This window comes from Dipodomys spectabilis, unplaced genomic scaffold, assembly GCF_019054845.1.
Source record: "Dipodomys spectabilis isolate Male_0828 unplaced genomic scaffold, ASM1905484v1 ptg000908l, whole genome shotgun sequence".
Classification (NCBI taxonomy): Eukaryota; Metazoa; Chordata; class Mammalia; order Rodentia; family Heteromyidae; genus Dipodomys; species Dipodomys spectabilis.
Genome location: NW_024871585.1, coordinates 20,001 through 28,029, shown reverse-complemented (window position 1 = coordinate 28,029; position 8,029 = coordinate 20,001).

Sequence of the window (8,029 nt, the reverse complement as noted above, 5' to 3'; positions counted from 1 at the left end):
AAGATGTATCTGGACCTCTCATCATGTGTGACTAAATAGGCCTCAGTGAATTAAGCTGAGAAAGCTGCAAAACAAAGCAGATCACTTCAGTTATGGAACATGAATAGAACAAAAGTAGCTTTATGCCACTGGATCTTTAGTGAGAAGATAGAATAAAAAGAAGAAAAAAATATTGGAGGATGCAATATAAACCAATTGAAACGTATCCAACCGATGATCTGGCTTTGAAGTGGCTATTTACTGGTGTGGTCCTAGACCATGGTGTCCAGAAGGATACATCAATGTGTTTTGAAAGATCCTAAACCAAATATACTTGTAATAATGACAGGTACGTTTCTGTCCTCCTAATTCCAGCTTTAATCCTAACACGTCCGGTTGTGATAATACGTTCACAGTCGTGCCACTTAGGGATATCACGTCTTATGTCTTCTCTGCAATATCTTAAATGCTCAGAGAAGTTACACCTTCTGACAAAAGGACGTTATGTGTGTCACCCACACGGGGACACACACACACACTCTGTTTGCCCGGAGTGCTGTGTAGCTTACCATGTCCAGTTATAGTTTAGGTCTAGCATCCACATAGGAGGGAAAACACGTGCCGTGCCGTTGGTCGGTTCGGCTCGCGTCGGTCTGTCTGTCTGTCTTTCCGCCGGTCTGTCTTCCCCTGGCATCACCTGTTCTAGGTTCTTCTCCGCCGCCGGCAACCCCCTCCCCCCCCCCCCCCCCCCCGCCCCTCGCGCTCCTAGTCCGTCGATCTACTTCCCTCTGTCTGACATAATCTTATTCTTATTCTTTGGGGAATGGATGAATAAACTTTTACCTTGTGGATATTGTACACACACCGTAACGTGTGTGTGTGTGTGTGTGTGTGTGTGTGTGTGTGTGTGTGTGTGTGTGTGTTGACGGAATAGAGTGTTTGCCATGCCTGAACCCCTGGCTCTGCCTCTCTACCCGTCTGTGATGCGATGTGTGTGCTGGGGCACTTGTGCCTGCGTATGTTCCCAGTGCGAACTCCAAAGAGAAGTACGCCCGCCGGGCCTGTGGGTTCTAACCATGCTTCACCCCCCGGGCGATAGGATCGCCCCTCTGACTGACGCCTCCACTCTGTTTGGGCCGGGGCCCCTCGTCTCTCCCTGTGTTTCCTCCTAGGGTTCCCTACCTGCCCTCCCCCCAGCCCCGCACACACACACACCACACACACACACACACACACACACACACACACACACACTGTGCACCGCCACGCTCGGGTCCAGGTCCTCCACCACAGGCATGTGAGTGATGATGCCTCTACCCTCCGACACCTGTGTGTAGGGTTTAGATTCATCGCCTCATGCCCCGAATCCTGCTCCAGAGAGAGAGTGGCAGAGCCTATTAGAAAAGGCTAGCTGTCTGGACAGGCTAGAGTACGAACCGGTGAGAAGGTCGTTCCGTCCGGTGCGGTGCCCGGGGATAAGCGTCACACGGGTGCCACCTCCCCTTCCTTCCCCACCCAGCCAGCAGCGGCTCTCGTTTGGCTTTCCTGTCATTCGGTGATGGGTGAGTGGACTCATGCTTCCCATTGCACGGTCACCGTGGTTTTCCAGACCTGTGTGCGTGACGTAGCTACTCTCTGTGTGTTAGAAGAAACCTCTCTCTGGCCTTCCCCCTGCCCTTTCCCTGCCTGTGAGGGGTGGCGGGTGGGGGCGGGGGGAGGGAGTGTGTTGTGGGGCGGGCGAGGAGCGGACTTTCACAAGTGAGCGGGGTGCCTCCCGACGGCTCGTCTCTTGCTGGAGCCGACCCATCTTTGGGAGTTTTTTTTTTTTTTTTTTTCTCTTTCTGGTTTCCATCTGGGGGAAAAAGAAAACAAAACGTACAAACAACCCCCCCCCACTCCCCCCCCCCCCCCAAAAAAAAAGACGGGCAGGCAGACGGTGGGACGAGCGCTCACTTGCCCTTTTCTGGCCATGTTGGGCGGGGGTGGGGGTCTTGCCACGGGCGGCGGAGGTCGTGCGGGTGGCCGGTTCGTTTTCTCTCGTGGTGCGGGCCTGCCGTCTTTGCCGCCCCTTCCTGCTTGGGACCGATCCCAGCTTCCCGGTTCTCGGGTTCGGGCCGCTCCGTTCGGGCGAATCTCGTCCTGGTTCCTGGTTTCACTTTGGTCGCTGGCGGCGGCGGCGGCGGCGGCGGCGGCGGCGGCGGCGGCGGCGGCGGCGGCGGCTCGATCTCGGTCTAGGTCTCTGGTGGCTCTGGTGTCGTTCGTGAGGTCGCAGAGAGGACCCGGCTGCAGGTCCTGACCTAGGTTGTGCCACTCGGTGCGTGGCGGTGGTGAGTGAGGCGATTTGTTTCCGTGTTCTGTGTCTCCGGAGCTCAGAGCCGGCCGGCGCGCGCCGATCCGGGGTACGGCGGCTCGGTGGAGTCGGTCGTTGGAAGGCGGTTGTCGTGCTCCCCCTGGCGTCCGCTTTGATATGACAGTCCCCTCGTTCTCAGCCGAGCGAGCGAGTGGAGGAGGAGGAGGTCTGGCGGCAGCGAGCCGGGCGGAGGCCCGGCCTCTGCCGGGTGCCGGGCGCGACTGTCGCCGTGGTGTCGCTGTGGCGCCGGGGCGGCTGTTCTGTCGGACTTTGCGCCCGCAGGCGAGCGCGGGGTGGGGCCGTGCGTCGCCGCTCTCTCTTCGGTGCCCGGTCTGTGCGGGGGGTGGCAGCTTTGTCGGGTCGACCAGTAGTTCTGTCTGGGCCCGACGCCTTGTCCTCCTCCCCTCCCTGGACTCTGGTCTTTGAGGGCGAAAAAAGGAGAGTACGAGGGACGTCTCGGGAGTCGGGGGAGAGGGTCCCCGGGTGAGCCGATAGGTGGTGGGGCCGGTCCCGGCCCGGACTCGGACCCCCCCCCCCCTCCCCGGAGTCACCTCCGAGTGAGCGCTTGGCGCGTGCCGGGCGCGAGGGCCTGGGTCGCCGGCCCCGTGTGGCCTCCCTCCACGGCCTCCTCCACGGCCCCGGAGGCCGGAGGACAGACCTCTCCGGCGGGAGGAGCCGTGGGCACGGCCGAGGCGAGCCTCGGGGCCGGGACCTACGCCCCCCCCATCCCCGACATAGGATGGTCGTCGGAGTCACCTCCGAGTGAGCGCTTGGCGCGTGCCGGGAGCGAGGGCCTGGGTCGCCGGCCCCGTGTGGCCTCCCTCCACGGCCTCCTCCACGGCCCCGGAGGCCGGAGGACAGACCTCTCCGGCGGGAGGAGCCGCGGGCACGGCCGAGGCGAGCCTCGGGGCCGGGACCTACCTACCATCTGCGGGGACTTGCCCGGTGGGCCCTGCGTAGGGGAAAACTCGAGGCGGAGGGAGCACCTCGGGAGTCGGGGACCCGAGCCCGGGAGTCCCGGGTGTGTGCGTGCTGGCGGCAGGGCGCTCACCACCGACCCCGCGCGGTGTGGGTGTGGTGGTTGGGTGCCTCTCGGAGTGGGTGCCTCGCGTCTGCCGGGGGAAGGCTCCCCGTACCGCCCGTGCGGTGAGCCCGTGCACACCCGGGGTGTGTGCCTGCGAGGTAGTGGGGCGGGAGCGTCCCTTGACCCCGCTCCCGCCCTGGCTCTTCGTCTGTCTTCGCCTTATGTGGTCGACCAGCTGTCCCTGAGAGTTCCGTGTCTGGGCTCTGTTGGGGACGTGTTGGGGACAGGTGTCCCTGATGTGGTTTCCGAGAGGTCCCTGTCGCCAGCGAGTTGTCGCCCCTGCCTGACGACCTGGTTTTGGCGTGGTGACGTGAGGATTTTGTACCTGCAGGAGGGTGCTGGCATGCTGTGTCCCGGTGGCTGTCAGCGGGTCTCTGGGGGCTCTCTCGGATGCTGTGTGCTGGGCCTTTCCCGTCTCTTCCCGGTCCGGGTCCCCCTGTCCTTCCCCTCACACCCTGGGCTCCCGCTGCCCTGGGCAGGCCCTGTGTCCCTGTGGTGGCTCGTGGGTGTGGTGGTGGTTGGCGGCTGAGTGAGTCCCGTCGTCCTTGATCTCTCCCCCGCTCCCGGTGCCAGATTCTGGCCCTTGCCTCGGCACGCTGAGGAGGAGAGTGGTTGGTTGCCTGGGGTGTGCATAGGTAGGGCCCGCACGGTGTGCTTCCCTCGCCGTGGCCGGCTTGAGGAGGAAAAAGGGGGGGGGGGCCGCCGGCCGCCGAGTCCGGACTCTTGCGTGTGCGGCATCCCCGTTCTGCCGTTGGGCTCGCCCGACCTCCGTGACTTTTTTTTTTTTCCTTCCTCCTATCGCCCCTAGCTCCAACTCCCCCGACCTGCCGCTTCCCGATGGCGGGCCTGGTCGGCCGCTGAGCTGCGCTACCTCCCGAGCGCTGTCCGTGGCTTTTTTTCTTTTTCTTTTTTTTTTTTTTCTTTTTTTTTCCTCCCTTTCTAGCTTCTTCGGTCCTGTGCCCGGCAGAGGTGTCCTGGTTATCCCGAGTGCCAGGGACGCTTAAGCCCCGTGGTATTTTTTTCATTTTTTTTTTTTTCTTTTTCTTTTTACCTCGCTCCTTACTCACGGAAGGGTTTCTGTCCTGGCTACGCTTTTATCCCCAGGCTGTTGGCCCTCTCAGGAGCCGAGCTTCCCTGGGCCACCGCCTCCCGAGTGCCGCGTGGCTGCCTTCTCCCACCCCCTCGGTGTGATTGATGTGGTGACGTTGCGATCTCCTTCGGGCCCGGGCCTAAGCTGCGCCAGGCGAGGGACGGACATTCATGGCGAATGGGACCGCTCTTCTCGTTCTGCCCGTGGGCCCCTGCCCTCACCCGTCCCACCGTGCCGGCGCCGGTGGTGTGCGGGGAAGCGGGGGTGCGGCAACCGGGCCCGGCTGCGCTCTCCCTGCCCTCGCCGTGAGGTCGGGGACTTGTACACGCTGGAGGAGGGGGGCGCCCTGATCTTGCTCCTCTCTTCCCGTGACTCGTTATCGGCACGGGGGTCGGCTCTCTCCGCGGAGAGGGAGGGTCGGTGCTCCGTGCTTGCCCGTGCTGTGTGGTGTGAAAAACCGCGCCTCGCGCTCTGCCCTCTTGCGGTGCTCCCGGAACGCTCCCGGTTGGTTCTCTCAGGTGCCTGAGGCTGAGTGGTGGTGTCGTTCCCGATCCTGGCGTTGTCCGCTGCCTTGTGCCAGCCTGCTGCCCGTGGTGTGTCCCGGCCGTCCTCGGGTTCGTGGGGCTTTTGTGCGAGTGAGAAGTTACCGTTGAGATTGACGTCTCTGCTGGGGGGGGTCGAGGCGGTTCCCCAGAGGAGCGCTCTTCCCTTGTTGCGCTGGGCGGTGGCTTCCCCGCATGAGCTGCCGGCCCTGGTCCTGGCTTGTCTTCCCTGCCGTGTCACCTGGCTTTCATCGCACCGGGGGACCTGAGATGTTGCAGTGGGAGGCGAGCGGGGCCCGTGCGGGCTTCCCGCCCGTGTGCGCGACTTTGCTCTGGCCCCGCACGGCAAGGCCGACCGACCAGGGTTGGTGTTGCTGCTGCCGCAGACCCCCCCCTGTGCCCCACCCCTCCCTGCCCCCCGTGGTGGGAAGGATGGACGCCTCTGATGTGTGCTGGTTCCCGGCGGGGTTCCCGTCGGGGTTGGGTGCGGGCCACCCTCAGAGTGAGGAGAGGTTCTCTAGCGATCCTCGTTCGGGAAGCGGCGTGCGCTGCTGGGTTGGCGGGGGCCCGCCCCCGATGGGCTCCCGCGGCCCTGCCGCTCCCTGCCCCGCTTTTGAGCGCTAGTGGCTGCCCGCGTCGGTAAACTGCGTGCCCGCGCCTCCCCCCTCCGAGCTGGGGGAGGGTCCCGCGGGACCTCTCCCGGGCCGTCGTCTGGTGTGGTGAGTGGAGGACGTTCCCGATCCGTCCCCGCCCCTGCCTCGCGTGCGGTGTGTCGAGTGGCGGAGCCTGGAGCCCGTGCCGGGTCGCGATGCGAGGGCGTGTGGTGTGTGGCTTCCCGGCCTCGTGCTTGGGTTGCCGTGGGGTTTTTGGGGGTCCCGTCCCCCTCCCCCTCCGGCCCCTGGCGACGCTGCTCCCGAGCGTCTGTGTGGGCCGCCGCCCGTTGGCGACGACGGCGCCGTGCGGGCGCTGGGCCCCGCGGTGTTCCGGGGCCGCCGTGCCCGTGGTGGTGCGCCGCTCGGGGGGGTTCTGGCCCCCCGGAGCCGAGGATCCCGGTGTGTGTGGGCCCTTGCTCACGCGGCCGAAAAAGAGGCGGTCGATGATGGGTGCTGTGCCCGGCGGTGTGGTGTGGATGGAGGCGGTGGGGCCCTGCTGGCGCGGGCGGCTCCGCGGGCGTTCACGGGGTCTTTGAGGTGTGTGTGAGAGCTGCCTTTTCCCTCTCGGGCCTCTTTTGGGGGGGCCCGCCGCTGCCGCGGTGGGGGTTTCCGGTCCGCTGGTCGGCCGGCTCGGTGTCCCAGGCGTTGCGCGGGACCGCCCCGGAGTTGGGGGTGGTGAGATCCCGCGTTCGTTTACCTGGCGTGCCGGCTGTGCCCGGAAAGGTCCCACCTCCCCGTTGGTCTGCGGCTGCGCCACCCGCCCGTGTGAGGGGGTGGCCGCTCGCTCACTCGCCTCTCGCCCCGGTGACCCGACCCGGTGACCCTCCCGCTGCTCTTCTTGTTGTGCTTCCGGCGTGCCCTCCTCACCCGCATCAGCCTTCCGCGATCCTCGCCGGTTTGGCCTGGTGGCCGGCCACCGGCGGACGGTCGAGTCGGGCGTTGTGTTGGTGTTCTCTTGGGGGGGGGGACGGCGCTCAGCTCGTGAGGCTGCTCCCCCGGTGTGGGGGAGGCACGTCGTCGCGGCGGCGGTGGCTTTTGAAGGGTCTTCCCGGATCGGTTTTGCTCACGACGAGGGTTCCTGCCAGCGGGACCGCCGGTACGCCACGGGGGCGATGGTGGTGAGATTCCCGCGTGCGTCCCTCGCTCGGGAGTTGGCCGTCCGAGGGGCCCGAAGCCGGCGTCACGACGTGCCTCCTCCCGCTGGGTGCCGCCTCGCGTGCCTGCGCGATGTTGTCCCGGGTTCCCGCGCCTCCCTCCCGCTTTGCCGTGCGTAGGCTTGCCCGCATCGCATCGTCTCCTCCGTCTCGAGCCGTGTGGCTTCGTCCCCGCCCCTGTCCCGGATCCGGGGTGTTGTGCTCTCTCGGCGTGTCGCCGCCGCGTGCCCGGCGCGACCCCGGTTCCCGTGCCTGGCCCTGTCCGCTCTGTGCCGGCGGTGTCCGCGTGTGAGCGTGCTCGCGTGCGTTGGGTTTGGTGTCGCCCGCCTCCCGGGGTCCCTGCCGCCGCCTCCGGCCGCCGCCGTTGGCCGGTGACTTGTCGCCGACGGGTCGTCGCCGCGGACCCCCGACCCCCTGCCGGCACCGCCGGTCCGCGGCGGCGCGGGTCGCTGTGCGCTCGGCCCCCGCGTCCGTGCGAGCGAGTGAATTCGGGCCGGCTTCTGAGGGAGGTTGGAGAGAAGACCCCCCCGTGGCCGTGTGGCGTGCGTTGCGTCGTGTGCGTCGCCCCTGGCTTTCCGGCCGCTCGGGTGTGCGCCACACGCGACCCGGCCGGCTGGCCGGCTGGACCGTGGACGTCGGCGCGCCGCCTCCGGGCGGAGAAAGGGGCCTGGCGCTCCTCCCCGTCCGTGTGTGCGCGCCGCCGCTCCCGTGCCCGCCGGGCCGGCAGGCGGGGTGTCGGTGATGCGGTGCCCCCGCGCTTGGGTGCGGTGCGGTACCCTTCCCCCCCCCGGCCACGGGTTCCCCTGCCCTCTCCGTGCTCTTTCCTCTCTCCGCTCGTCACCGCGCGGTGGCCTGCTTGCGCCCGTGTGCCCGCGCCGCCGTCCTGGATGGTGGCGGTTGGGTCGCGTCGGCGGCCGGCTTGGCCCGCCGGTGTCGGTCTTCCCGGTCGCTGCCGGCGTTCGCTGGTCGGTGGCCTCGGTCTCCCGGATCGAGGTCCGCGCCTCCCTCCCTTCCCGCGCCCGCTCCGCGCCCACCCTCGTGTGTGCTCTCGGGCCGGTCGGGCCTGCCCGGTCGTTCTGGTGTGCGGCGACCCGGGATCCGCCTCGCCGCCCTCGCTCCCCCTCGTTGGCTCCCCGTCTCCTCCTCGCCGCCGCCCGCTGGCTGGGAGGGAGGGGTG